This window comes from Sorex araneus, chromosome 5 (genome assembly GCF_027595985.1).
Source record: "Sorex araneus isolate mSorAra2 chromosome 5, mSorAra2.pri, whole genome shotgun sequence".
In the NCBI taxonomy this organism is placed as follows: Eukaryota; Metazoa; Chordata; class Mammalia; order Eulipotyphla; family Soricidae; genus Sorex; species Sorex araneus.
Window position 1 is genome coordinate 69224498 of NC_073306.1, and position 15588 is coordinate 69240085.

The window sequence follows — 15588 nt, forward strand, 5'->3', positions numbered from 1 at the left end:
GTGTTTCATGATATTTTATTAGAATTTCTACAAGTCATGTGCAGCATTTTTAACATTATTTTTAAAATGCTATTTTTTTTGTTTTATATGTTTTGCAGCTGCTCGACAACCTCCCAGCGCATGCCATCATCCTCAAGGAGATCAACCTGAGGTCGCAGATGTCCCAGGTGCTACCCAGAGATGCAGTCCGGTGCCTGTTTGTCAGTATGCAGGTCGTTACAACATGCCAGTCGACCAAAAGCTTACATTTAGTAGGCTGGGAATACCTGTAAAGGGGATTAGAAGCCACCCCAAAAGCCTCCGTCCCTCTTGGAGAGCCTGGGAAGCTATCGAGAGTATCCCACCTGCACAGCAGAGCCTGGCAAGCTACACTTGGTGTACTCTATATGCCAAAAACAGTAACAATGATGGTACTTATTCCCCTGACCCTGATAAAACCCCCAATATGCCATCGGGCTACACTAGCATGCAACAGGGATGAAGGGAGACATTACTCGTGCCCACCAGAGCAAATTGATGAACATCGGGATGACAGTGATATAGCGAGATGTTTTGCACACTTTTTAAGCTGAATAATTATAATGTTACTTTACAAAATTTAAGTATTTTTCCTCTCTGTATATCTTAGGCCATTCTTGAATTTTATTTATCTTCTCTTGTTTGTATTTTTAAATCCTTTTTACTAAAGCCTTGATTCTGTAACTATGCTTCTTAATAGTTCCAGATTGCCATTCAGCTCCAGGGCAAATAACTAAAACTGTTGTAATGCAGAATATTCCCAGAAAGATGTCGTTAGTGTTTACTGCATTCCTACTTTTACCTATTATGAATTTCTAAATTTTAGTCCAAGGAAAGTCCACTTAGTGTAGTGGTCTGAGAATAACAATTATCATTGTCATTACAGCCCACTGAGGTTTCAGTTCTAAATAGAAATGAATAGTCAGGGTTTTATTTTGCATTGTTCAGTACTATTATCCCTAGTTCCCAAAGCATTGACTGACAAATACTAAGTTTTCTTTTTAGAAAATGCACTATCATTACTATGGTACAAAATTAACAATAATTATTATTTGACAAATTTTTGACAAGTACCCTGTGAAAAGGACCATGCTTTTAAATTTTAATATTGAGTTGTTCAATTAAACTGCTCTAGTCACTAGTGGCCCCCTGTCTTAATGCAAATGGTTTTGAAATGTCACAAATCCCAAAGCACAGTTGGAAGACTGAGTTTGGCAGAGCTCATCAAAGAGATGCTTACCCTTGTATTACTTTCCCCATTGTCCTCAGAATAACCATCATGGATCTGTTGGCCAATTGGGAGACCATTTTAAAGCCGAATTATTAACATTGCAAGGTGGTTTCCAGGCTACTTTGCACCTTCATATCTGTTACTCACACCCTACCACTCATGCACAAACACTTTGGATATCTGATGCTTATCAAGGTGTCTTGTATGCTGCATCTCTCAGACTTGTGGTTAGTCACACAAATCTCAGTAAAGCATATGTATACTGATTTAAATTTAGAATTTTCCCCTTGTTTGCAGGGAGAAAGAGGAGCAGCTAGTGAGGGATTTCCCCAACAATTCTTAGAAGGCCCAGAGGCTCGTCCCAGTGACTTTCTATCAGTTTAGAAGGCAGTTCACACCATCCACACCATACCAGGGATTACCCCGCAATCCATAGTGCAGTGGGGCTCCCCATAGTACTCAGAAATCTCCTGGACTGTACTCAGGGATTCTTCAGATCCCATATGGTGCCAAGGAGCAAACCTGGGTAGGTCATGCAAGGCACTCACCTTACTCCTTGGACAGTCTCTCAAGCCTTTTATGTGTTCATGATAAGCCTGAATAGGGAAGGAAGCGACTGTCTAGTTTGTATGTGAGCAGAATTCTTTGAATGCAGTAATATTGGAGCTTTAAAAGAAATCTAAGTAGGAAGAATATCTAAGCTATAGTAAATTGCTAGGGTATAGCTAAGCCAAATATTTAATGATCTAACTACAAGAGAAATAGATTTCTTACACAAAAGCTATTTCTATTGGTTAGAATATGCTCTAAGCAGTAATATTGATATCTATGATAATAAAGATTATGTCTTCTTGGGGCTGAAGTGATAGCACAGCGGGTAGGGCATTTGCCTTGCACGAAGCAGACCCAGGCTCGATTCCCAGCACCCCATATGGTCTCCCGAGCACTGCCAGGAATGATTCCTGAGTGCAAAGCCAGGAATAACCCCTGAGCATCGCCGGGTGTGACCCCCCCAAAAAAATTACGTTTTCTTCTTCATATGGTTTGTAAGGGAAGTCTCAATTCTGATCTTAAAAAAAACTCATATCAATGAATAAGAGGGAGGGCAGCAGTCAGATCATATGAGCAGCATAAGGTCAACCCAGGTTTCATCTGCAACAACCCATATGTACCCCTGGGCACCACCAGGAGTGATTCCTTATCTCAGAGATAGTTGCATATCTAATGGAAGATACAAAAAGTTAATGTATGCAAATCACTTGGAAGAGCATGTAACTTCATCAATCACAACCTATAAATCACAATATAACTAATAGATATAACTATTCCACCACAATGCTTTATGGCATTTCAGAGTACTTTTGAAAGATCTCCACAACTGTGAGGTTCTTGGTTTGTTTTTTCCCCTGACTCAGCAAAGTAAATCTAACTTTGTCTACTCATTATTTTCTTAGAGAGACACATGAAAGATCTAGTCAGTGCTTCTGAGCACTTTTCTAAAGTGACTCCATAATGGCCTTGTTTCTATGGACCTTCTTTTCTACTATTCATTCTCAAGTCTCTTCAGGTGGCCTTTCATTTGTTTTTCACCCCTTAGATTATCCTGGAATCCACAAAGGACATATGGGTCTCTGTTCAGAAATGTTGATATAAGCCAGTTTCTTAATTTTTTCTTTTTTTTTGGTTACATAGCTACCGAGAGTATCTTGCCCACACTGCAGAGCCTGGCAAGCTACCCGTGGCATATTTAGTATGCCAAAAACAGTAACAACAAGTCTCAAAATGGAGATGTTACTGGTGCTCGCTTGAGCAAATTGATGAGCAACAGGATGACAGTGATGGCGACAGTGACATAGACCTCACCTACCCTCACCAAAGAATTTTTCTTTGCAGGAATATTTCCATTAGTTATTGAAGGCAGGTGTATGTCAATATAGTCATAACTCAGTAAAGGAACAAAAATCTAACACTCCCAAATATGTCTTTTAAAAAAAGTTAATAGTACAGGTGAGGTTCTGAAAACTGAGTGAAGGTCACATTTTTTAAAAAGACATTACATGTAAACATGCTAAAGATATATTCTATGAAAAAGTATGCTCCTTATATTTTCTATGAAGGCAGAAATTAAATCAGCATATCTTTCTTTTACTAAGGCTTCCCTGGTACTCCCTAGTTGCCCTTCCCTTTTTCCTTCATTGTCCTCTGAGTAATTTAAAGATGGCATCTGAAGTCCTGCTGATAAATTACTCAAATTTTTCTTGACGTTTTTCATGTATTCAAGAGGTATACATGTTAATACACTTTTTCCTACCCTTTATCTTATCGGACTGTCTGAGGCTCTTGTGATTATCTGCCCAGCCTCTGAAGAATTCAGAAGGGTATGGGATAATTTCCTTTACACTCTGACATCATCCATTGATGGAAAATTTTGATACATCATGTATGTTTCAGACCTGTTTGTGGGTTTGTGTAAAGCTTTGACTAGTGCAAGTCACAGCTGAATTTCTTTTGCCCAGTGTTTTCTCTCCTCTCTTCTCAGGTGTCCTTAAGCCCTCGTTAATACATTACATGAGAAACTACCTCTAAGTGTGCTGTGTCTGCTTTAGAAAACTCAAATTGCAAAGATGCAACAGAGTCTGCACAGTATTTTATAAACTTACAAATGAGATAACACTGTTCTATCCAGTTTAACATCTTAAAATGGCTTTTAATTGCTTTCTGGGTTAAAAGATTTTTTTCAATTATTAACCAAAAAATCTTATAGATCATATATATTTGATCATATAGAGGGAAATACTTAATGCCTACTTAATTTCTTTATTTTCTCTTTTGTTGGTTATATAATACATTGAAAGTGTTCTGAATTAAATATATATATTGAGCTGAAGAGGCGGTAAGTGGCCAACCTGAGTGCAATTCCCAGCACTACATATGATCCATGAGCACCACCAGGAATGATCTCGGAACACACAGCCAAGAGTAAACCCTTAACACAGAAACAAGCAAACTAAAAAAAAAAAATCACTGTATCACTGTATCACTGTATCATTGTCATCCCATTGCTCATCGATTTGTTCGAGCGGGCACCAGTAACGTCTCCATTGTGAGAATTGTTGTTACTGTTTTTGGCATATTGAATATGCCATGGGTAGCCTGCCAGGCTCTGCCATGCAGGCGAGATACTCACGGAAATGTTAAATAATAAACAAATATAAATATAGAGTGTGAAACACAATAAAATTAATATAAAATTTGATTTCTAACAGCTTAGAATAGGCAACCAGACTATGAAATCACAAATATATGTTATATAACCTAAAAGAAGAAAAAAAAAGTAGGAAAGAAGAGATTTTAAAAAAAAAAAGCAAAACTGTTGCATGTCTGTTAACCACAAGTTCCAGTAATTATTTTCTATCATATCCAAATTCTTCATCCTTCTCTGTTTTAGTCAGACAGGCACAAATCTACTTAATACAACTTCATATGTCAATGTTTGTCTCAGTCTCTACCAAGCTGGCAATGCCCCCAGGATTTTGTGGAGCCTGCTGCAATGGGATCTCCCTCCTGCAGACACTTTCTGATGATTTGAACAGTGGAATCTTAATCAGTCTTAGCAAAACCTATAACTGATTTTTTCTTTCTTCTTATTCTTCTTTTATTTTCACATTTAGAGAAAAATATTATGCCCAGACTCTAAAAGTTTGTAATATTTCAAATCTTTTAAAACAGCACTTGAAAGGATATTTTAAAACATTAAAAATGTTTGGTGGGAGATTGTTGCTGTTATTTATTTTCCAAACTAACAATTCTTGGTTCCTTTAACAGAACAGATTTTCATACTACCATTCTGGATGTCTTTGCCGGGATGCATTTGAGTTATTCAAAATCTAGCAGCAAGTGTGGCAGTCTACACCTAATACTGTATCATCAGTTCATCGGTACTACTAGTTTCTTTGCTTTTGAACAATGTGTTCCTATTACTGATCTCTACACTAGCATACTTTTAAAACTCCTTACAATAGCATGAAGTCCACTCTAATGATGTTTCTGTTTATAATGAAATAATTTAACTTCTCTCCAGTTTAATTAGACGTTTACAATTAAAAAAAAAATTCCTCCTGCCACCATTTTCCATCCCCCCAACTCCCACCCGCTTCAACTAGTGTAGAATGTCCTCATTAATATCATAGAAAATGTTTCCCATCTGGCCTTTAAAAAAATGTTTTAAGTACGAGTTGTACTCAGATGCTCAGAGACATTGTTCCTGTATTAAATACTGGCTCTGTGTGTATACATCATAGAATCTTTAGGATTGCTGCATATAAAATATAATATATACGAAATAAAATTTTATTTGAATGTAGATACATGGATTTAAGAGAAAGGAAAAGTCCTCCAAAAGAATTTCCAAATTCAAGCAATATTGTTATTGTTATTAATTATTTTAGGGCTTTGTTTTTTATCTAGATATTATATTTTGTTTATTTTGGATAGAGACACACACCTTTATACTTCTTAATCGTTCACTAAAACTGTCCCTACAATATTGTCCTGTGGGTAATATAGTGCAAGAATGTTCTCTAAGCTTTCTTAAAAATATTTGATTTTTATAACTTTACAGTTTGAAGTCAGGTTAAATTAAAACTAATTTTGCAAATTACTAACACTAACACAGAGAGTCTCTTGCCCACGCGCCTGGCTGTCTTCCCCAGAGCCTCCCCAGAGGGGATGGGCACCAGCTTCCCTCCCCACCCTGAGAAGAGCTTCCAGTGGCGGCCGAAGACCTCCGGAGCCTAGCCACAGCCACGCTCAAGGCCCCTCTCCACACGTTTGGACAAGCCTCACGCATGAAGGAACTGGCTGAGGAACCCAAGTGTGTGGGACCCAGGGCTGAGACCTCCAAGGCTGCTCGAATTGGGACGGGGCCTCCTTCACCCAGATTTCCCAACTCCTAGTATCCAGGCGGTCACACCCAGGGATTGGCCCTGGCACCTTGTAATCCTGTCAATGGCCAGCATCCAGAGACTTAAAAGCCAACTCCCAGAAGCGATATCTTATAGCCTAATTCTCCCCCTGGGAGAACCTGGCAAACTGCTGGGAGTTTCCTGCCCACATGGGAGAGCCTGGCAAGGTCCCCATGGTGTATTAATATGCCAAAACCAGTAACAAGCTGGGTCTCATTCCTCTGACCCTGAAAGAGCCTCCAGTACAGCATTGTTGGAAGGACAAGTAGAGAGAGGCTTCTAAAATCTCAGGGCTTGGACGAATGGAGCTGTTACTGAGACTGCTTGAGAAATTCGATGATCAAGAAGATGATGATGATGATGATGATGATGATGATGATGATGATGATGATGATGATGATGATGACTAACACTAACATTACATGAACTATACAGGTTTATTTTCTGCAGAAAACTGATTATTATTTTATTACTTATGAAGAACTGATTTTTCCCCAGAGCTTTAACATACAATATAAAAGATGTGACTTGTAGTTTTCTTAGGGTGTTACATATCAGTAGTCAATACTTGAACTGGCTGGGAAAAAGGTTTATCTCACACCAAAGCATCTTTATATCACTTAGAAATTCAGGGAGGAAAAAAATCCTTGCAATAACTGTAATTGCCAGCAAATTCTTATTGTGATCTGGAACTTCTAAAACTGAATACAATTATAAGTTACCTGAAAACTTCATGTTTATGATGTTTCAACTAAGGCAAATATGAAGATTAATGTGGGCAGGCAAGGGTAAGGACTTTGAAATTCTCCTCTAGAACACAGTAATTTAAAATCCTTAAAGGGAGTGACTATAATACCTATCTTTATAACTTCAGTTTTATCACAATATTGATAATGAATAGGCCCTAAAAATGTGTGTGGATTGAGTACATAATGAATGAATGCATAATAACCACTGCCAACTGGAAAAGTTAGCATCTTGTGATCAAGATATATTCTAGGCATTTCATAGAAAAGAAAATGGGAGAAAAGTGAAAAGATGATCAAAGGAACAAGAGGAAATGTAATTACAGCATTTCTTGGGAGATTAGGTGAGAACGTATAGAGAGAGGATGGGAAATCCCCATGGACCACAGTATATGACAGGAATAGTAAGCCTTCAACAGTAGACAGAAAGAGAGCCCTTGTGATGCTAGGAAATCTGTGTCAGGAAGAGAGGCATACTGTTTGTGTAGTAATGTGGGAATATGTGACTCTATGCACAGACAGAGCATATGTAGCATGTTAATTGGGGGTCTAAAATTATATTTGTTATATAAAATTAATAAATATGATGAAAAATTAAAACTAAGAATAAGAAAGTGGATGTAAAGAAGTCCTTAACTACACGTGTTTAACGATCCTAACAATTTAGTATAAAATGCTTACAGCTATAGACATGCTCATGGGATGAATGATTTTTATGAAATAAAAACAGCTGTGGGGAAATCACAAACTCTAACAGCATCAATAAAAGCAGTAAAACTAAAAGATGTACGTTGAAGTACTATCTAAGCAGACAATGCTGTATACCATATCATTATTGTTTGTCATACTTGTCTCAATCAAGTGCAATTATTTTTTAAAAAAGGCCATGTTTTGTAAATATTCAGCATCAGCCAACATAACTTATAAAAGCAAGAATTTAAATGCATTGGTATGTCTTGGTAAATGCATTCTGAAAAGAAAAAGATTGCACTATACTTTGAATAGCAACTTCTATGGGAAAAGGCACACATAGGCTGTGGAAGGCTTAAAGTTTTACATGCGGGAGCTGCACTATGGCTGATAGAAATGGAATAGTGCACAGTATGAATAAATGCCAAAGGTAATATAGGCAGAGACACAAAGAAAACCTCAATTTTTAAATTAAAAAAATAAACATTTTGTTATAGATTGTTACCAATACTACAGACATAATTTGTTTTCTAAAAATAACTATAATGCATAGGATGCATACATTGATCTTTCCTTTGAAAGCATGTGTATAAAATAGGTTTTTAAGTTTCTTGTATTTTATTTAATATTTTTTTTTACTTTAACTTTTAATTTAATTTATTGTTTTCAATTAGCACCACGTTTTAACCAACTCAGCTAACCAGCTACTCCATCAGGCACGATTCTGTGGAGAAGCACCATTCTCTAAGCTACTATACAACATAAGGGACAAATACTATTTTCCTTCACTGAGAATAATTTTAGTGAAATTTTTCCTCATATTTCCTTTTCTTCAGAGCAATTTCATGAGAAAATATGAATTGGCTCACAATAGTCTCTCTTTTAGAGATAAAAAAACAGAAATAAAAAAGTTAAGTATCTTAATTAAAACCACATAGTTACTTGATTTCCTAGGGCCCTAGAGTCAGTTGTCCAACTGCTTTTCTTTAAAATCCTTCACAGAACTTCTTTACTTCTATATCTACTTCTACCCCATCACAGGTCACAAATAACTGAGTAGAGTTGCTAGCCTGAATGTTGATGTCTGAACAGGTGGAGGCAGACAACCAGCGTAATACAGATTAATAACTGCCACTTACTAGGTTCCCATCTCTGAAACCTAAGCAGGATGCCATTCTCATTTCCCCCAAGTAATAAAGTATTATCACTTTTAGCCATATATATCACACTGACTCTGAAAAATAATCACCTTTAACAGAAATCAAGCAATCATCATTTGAGGAAGAAATCAGTATTATATATAGTGAGATCATAATGGAAGAGCTTCAATTAAAGCACTTAACTATAGACTTCATGATGAGGATGTTTCTAATGCATTATATAGATTTTTAGGAATATAAGAGGTGGCATATTCTTCAGAACAAAAGACCACATACCATTCCAGTAACCCTGATCATCTGTCACTATAAACACTCTCTTTTCTGAAGGTTCCAGCTCATGAATTTTTCAATATCATTCTTTTTCATAATAGTTTTGATTTTTTTCTTTGACTCTCCATTATGCCATTAATATAATCCCATCGAGGCCTTTTCAAGTAGAATGAGAGGAGCACTTAATTACCGGAATTAGAAATGACAAACATCACAGTTTTTATCTAGTTGATCTCCTCTAAGTAGTTCTCTGTGTAAATTTGAATAATCTTGAATCCGTGACATTTAACTTTTTACAAAGACTTCTGAAATTATTTACTTAAAATAACTCTTTCAATAAGAGCGACATTTTTCCTTTCTTAATATGAGCTAGAGAGTAATATCATAAGAAAGTAGCAATAGTGTAGATATTAACTTTTGTTCCACCTCTAAGTATTTTTTTTATTTTTCCCATTGCTGAGGTTGGTTACCATGTATTAATATTGTTTCAATCCAGATAAGCAATGATAAGATACATCAGTTTTTACTTTTTAATTACTTTATAAAGATTGACTATTGTTGATATACACAGCAGAGTAGACTAGAGGAATTACGTGTAGTTCCAGGATCAATGAAAAGATTTTTTTCCTATATTGAAAAAAAATAGAGGAACAAGATCATCTCTGAGAATCTAAGTGTCAGAAGCCACTCAGCTATTTCATTGAAGCTCTTTGTTAGAATGAATGATCATAAGTTATTTTCTCCATTGATCTTTTCAAAATACAAAGTACCAACAATGGGTATCTATCAGCATTGGATCTAACACCATACTTCAATTAAGTCAAAAACATTTGACTTTCAGTCTCATTAAGACTGAAAAAAATTTTTTTGAATAAAACAGATGTAATATTTCTAAATAAAAGCAATGTGTTCTTATCTATAAATCCATAATGCACTTTCATTATTTTTTGATAGAGGAATTATATAATGAGCAGAAACAAAATAAACCAAAAAATCATTAGCAGTAGATAACACACATCAGTACCATAAATCATAATTGTTTCTTCCAAAAAACAACACTAGAAGATAATTAAAATGCTAGACATAAATTATTTTCTCTCTTCTTTGGCCATATTTCAAGAAGAAATTAGAATCTATAGTCACTCTATTTACTTCCTAAACACCTTTTTAATTCCCAGCAATCAGTCAACAGCACCCAAATCTTTACCAAAATCACTTAGTTCTAAAATAGTTAATCATTAACTTTAAGCTATAGTCAAAAAGCCTTTCCTTTTCAGTGAATTCCAGTATTTAGTTTCTAGATGTAATAACTATATTTTTAACACTTTTTCTAATGGGGTTTCTCCCAGGCATTGCTCAGGATACCTGGGGGCCACTGTAGTACTGAGCCAGCAGGTCTGGTGATTCTATAAGAAGTCCCAGCTGAAGATCTGGTCAAGCCCTGTAAATTCATAGAATACCAAGGGTTCATTGGAGTTTCCTAGTGACCTGCAAGACCCACAGCAGAGATTCTGAGAGCCTGTGTAGTGTCAGGGATCAAACAGAGATTCAGCACTTATAAGACATTTACCCTATCTCTTATACTAGCCCTCTGGACCCATATACTTATGCTTTCATTTAACAAAAATTTTCTTAGTTCCTTACTACATAACTGCTATTTCTTAAGCCTGAGAGATATAAAGATTACCTAAGACTATTTGCCTGTATGGCAGAGCCTGGCAAGTTACCCATGGCATATTCAATATACCAAAAAAAAAACAGTAACAATAAGTCTCACAATAGAGACATTACTGGTTCCTGCTCGAGTAAATCAATAAATGGGACAACAGTGCTAACAGTGCTAAGGACTATTGAGGGTTTCATCTTTTAGTGGGAAAAAGCTGGATATAAAAAATAATAAAAATGCACTGTGGATTTACAGAAAAAAAAAGTTTTATGCTTACAGAAAGAAGAAACTCAATGAATATAAAAAGAATAGATTGTTCTGGACAAAGAAAATCAGCCCCAAAATGGTAGTGCAGGGAGCATCCATAGCACTGAAGCTGATCACATAAGACTCAGACTAAGAATATAAAGTCTATGTATGGATAGATAGGAGCTTCACTGAATATATGCATTTATGGAACATCCAGCAGGGCGTTTGCCTTGCACGTGGCCAACCCAGGTTTGATTCCTCCATCCCTCTCAGAGAGCCCAGCATGCTACAGAGAGTATACCACTGGCACAGCAGAGCCTGGCAAGGTATCCATGGTGTATTCTATATAACAAAAAACAGTAACAACAAGTCTCACAATGGAGATGTTACTGGTGCCCTCTCGAGCAAATCGATGAACAATGGGGCGACAAAACAGACAGAATGTAATATCTAGGAAGAAATTTTAATATTTGTACAAAGTCAATGGAAAGTCACAAAATTTATGAGTTAATTATTGTTGTTATAAATAGACTAATCTAGAAACATCTGAGTCTGAACCAAGAATGAAGAAAAGGAGACAATGGAGTACTGTTGTGATAACCCTGTCAGGAAAAAATATCTGTCTAGGGCTGTTGTCTTATCTTCCTGAAACTATTGTATTAAGTTACCAGATATTTGCTGGTTTAAAACAACAAAAATACATTCACAATTTTGGAGGCAAAAAATATATTATTAGCTGGACTATGCTTTTCAGACTCTGAGAGTTTCCAGCCCTTGTTTCTTCTTTGTTGCAGAGGCTGTTGCCATTCCTTGAATGTGGTTCTGTAATTACGAACTGTCTTCACCTTCACATAGTCTTCTATGGTTCTTTCTTTAGATTTTCCCTTGGGTCTCTTATAATGATCGCTGGATCATTGAGTTTAGGCTGGATAATCTAAGATGGTTTCTTCACCTCAAAATCAATAATTACACATTACAGAATTTCTTTTTCTAAATAAAGTAACTGACTGGCTCAAAGAATTGGAACATGTATTTTTGGAAATATTATTCAACTTACCCTAGAAGTACAATGGAAATAGAAAGTAGAAAATGGAAGATGGGGTGGGGAAATGCTAAAACAACTCTGAGTAGCTGAAACAGGCAAAGGGGATTGAAGATGCCAGTTATATTTCCATGTAAGTGGATAAAATAGAAACTACTTTTACCTGTTAGTATCTTTTTTTCTTCTTCCTCTTTGACTAACCTTTAGAACTCTAGTTTGGAAAGGTTAATTTTGTGTTCAGATAGTATTATCTACTTTCTAAGACTTATGGTTATTGGCTTCTTTTATGACCAAGTTCTGTAAGCAAGAGTTCTACATAAAATTACTTACACTGTTAAAAAGATTAAACTTTGTAGGAATGGTATTTTGGCACATCTCCTCTCCACATTTCACCTTCCATCTTTCTCCTATCAGAACATATGCAATGAGGTCTCTAAATTAAGAGACCTAAAATTGCCATTTTCTAGGAAGAGCAGAAAGACAGATGGAGCTTGGATTCTTTCATGGAATGCTGTGGAAATACTGCTAAATTAGCCCTAATCCCCAAAACTATTACTATTTGAGAAAATAAATTGAACAAAACACAAGATAAAGAGGAAAACCCAGGAATTCACAGAAAATGGTAAGGAGTGAGGCTAAAGAAAAAGTAATATTTAGAAATAACTTAACCAAAATGTGTAAGGGTGTCATTGCAGAATTGCTCTATAACTAGATCATGAGGCAGACATTTAAATGAACTCAGATGATATTTGTCAAATAATCGGAAAGGAGTTGACTGGACATTCTGACATGCTGATATATTCTCATGTGTGCACTGTAACCATCATCAACTGTAGCCATGTACATGAGAATCTGGGCACTGACATAGATGGGGCTTCAGTTGACTCTAGACAGGATAAAACACATAAACTCCCATTAAATAAAAGACTTTAACTCCCATGAACTAAAATATTTGGGGCTGGAGAGATAGCACAGAAAATAAGATGCTTGCTTTGTATATTGCTTTCCTTGAATTTGGCTGATTCTGGTTTGAGTCCTGCTTGCTGATTGCACTTTATATAATCACCCAAGTATCCACAGAGTTACCCTTGAGCAGTAACTAGGTGTGTAATCCCTTAGTACTGCTAAACGTGGCCCCCAAACCAAACAGGGGGTGGGAGGGGACTCCTAGCTTTACCAATTAACTTTTTATAACTTGGAGCTGGAGAACTGAAATTCTTGCATGGCATCTGACTTTTCTAAAAGCAACTACCACAAGATACTCTGGGAGAAGTAGCATGACCTTTACTGATGTTGCTTTGAAGGTCACTCAGTGTCATTTCTGTAGCATGCTTTGAGTTACAAACAAATCACTAAGGGTGGTCCAGATGTAAGAAGGGTCATACTTCATGTTTTGATTTTTAAGTGCTTGAGAATTTATCACTATGAACTTATGTTTTCTCTAGTTTCCTTAATAATCATGTTGAAAAAATATAATGAAAACTTTATAAGATATTTACTTACATCTCCATTGTATAACTTAGATTACTGAGAATAATAACTTTTTATTATAAAATATATGTTTTTGATGTAAAATTATTATATCTTAAAATAAATACTATAGCTTGTTGGGCTTTGCCTTTGTATACTTGTGAAGCAAATTAGAAAAAAATCATTAGGGTTAAAACCTTAATTTATTAAGGCTAGAGGCTACCTCTGGGGAGAAAAGTCTTAAGAAGTACTGAAGGTCTTGTTCTTTCAAGCTGTGAACAGCAGTTACTTTAAGTCTTGTCTCTGCAGGAATTAAAAAACAAACATGACTTCTTAGAGTAAAGGGGAAGTAGAAAATTGAGGCTTCATATTTACACTGGGGAGAATTAAAATAGTTATTTTCTCTGGTTGAATCTTCCCAAAAAGTTTCCTTAAAAATTATAGGAAAAAGCAATTTTTTTAATTTAATAATTAACAATACCGCCTGCATGGCAGAGCCTGGCAAGCTCCCCGTGACATATTCAATATGCCAAAAACAGTAACAAGTCCCACAATGGAGACTTTACTGGTGCCCGCTCGAGCAAAAGATGAACAATGGGACGACAGTACTGCATTTTTATTGGTTTATCTTAATTCATATCACCAGCTTTATATTTTTTTCAGTTTTTAATAATTTTAAAGAGACCAACATTCAGAAAAAATATTCTGCTATTTTTATCATAATACACAAAGTTCAGATCTAGTGTTGTTTGTTTTAGAATTGTGTCCTGATAATAATTTCAGCAGTTTCCCAAATTTTATTTATTTATTTATTTATTTATTTTTTGCTTTTTGGGTCACACCCAGCGATGCTCAGGGCTTACTCCTGGCTTTGCACTCAGGAACTACTCCTGGCGGTGCTTGGGGGACCATATGGGATGCCGGGGATCGAACCCGGGTCAGCCGCGTGCAAGGCAAACACCCTACCCGCTGTGCTATCGCTCCGGCCCAGTTTCCCAAATTTTAAAATGATCACTTGATCAAAAATTGCAATGTATTTTTCTTTAATAAAATTTACTGAAATAAAAAAATTTTTAGAGTTACTGCACTTATAATCCAATGCCAGTTAGTGTGGGGAACGTTGAGTTGCTATATCATATATCTTTAGCTAAAACACTCATAATAAAAATTAATTAAACAGGAAATATATGTTATATTTTTCAAGTATAAGGATCTATGTAATGGCATATTTGTTTATTACTAGTTCTAGAAACATTAAATTTCCAGCAAATGTGAAATACCATTTCGGTTTTCTGCTTTGCAAAATAGCCAACATACCTGAAGGAGCCTCTAAAGTTAGGGAACATGTAGACCAAGATATATTTTCAGCTTCACTAAGACAACAAAAAAAGAAAATAGGAGATATTTGAGGCCTTGATCCTTGACATCTTTGAATAACCATTACAATTCTTTTCTACTTTTAAACTCTCATATATGAGACAGATAAATGTGTTTTTCTAAAGAGCAATTTGGATTGATATTTTGTTACTTAAATCAAAAGGTATACAGATGAATATATTTAATTGCAGAGTTTTAAGCAGTCTTTAGAGAAAAACATTCTATTTGTTTTCCTGATGAGAGAATAATTTTGATATTGTCCCTAATCATATTACATGTTCCTAAAAGATCTCTCTATTAGGGCCAACTACTCCACAGGCAGAGCATATTTTGTGAAGAGTAAAAGGGGTCAATTAATCTCTAGAAAGTCTGAGCCATTTTGGGTTGAAAAAAATAAACACATAAAGTCCAAAAAAAGGAGGTAGTGGCTACATCAGTTGCCTTTGAAATTCTTTTTTGTAAAACTGCCTGAGGGTCAAGTGAACATAGTCAACCCATAATCCTTCCTTATACATTGAATAATGATTAAAACAAAGGTGTGGGAAAGCTATTTCAGCTTTTTTTATACCCCCTTCAGATGTGACATTTTTCTGCTTTTAAAGCCGACTTTGATGTTACTTTTAGTTTAAAAGCCTCATTGATCATCTACAAATGTCTGCGGGTCAAGCACACAGCACTCCCTTACTCTTGAGTGTTTTTTTCTAC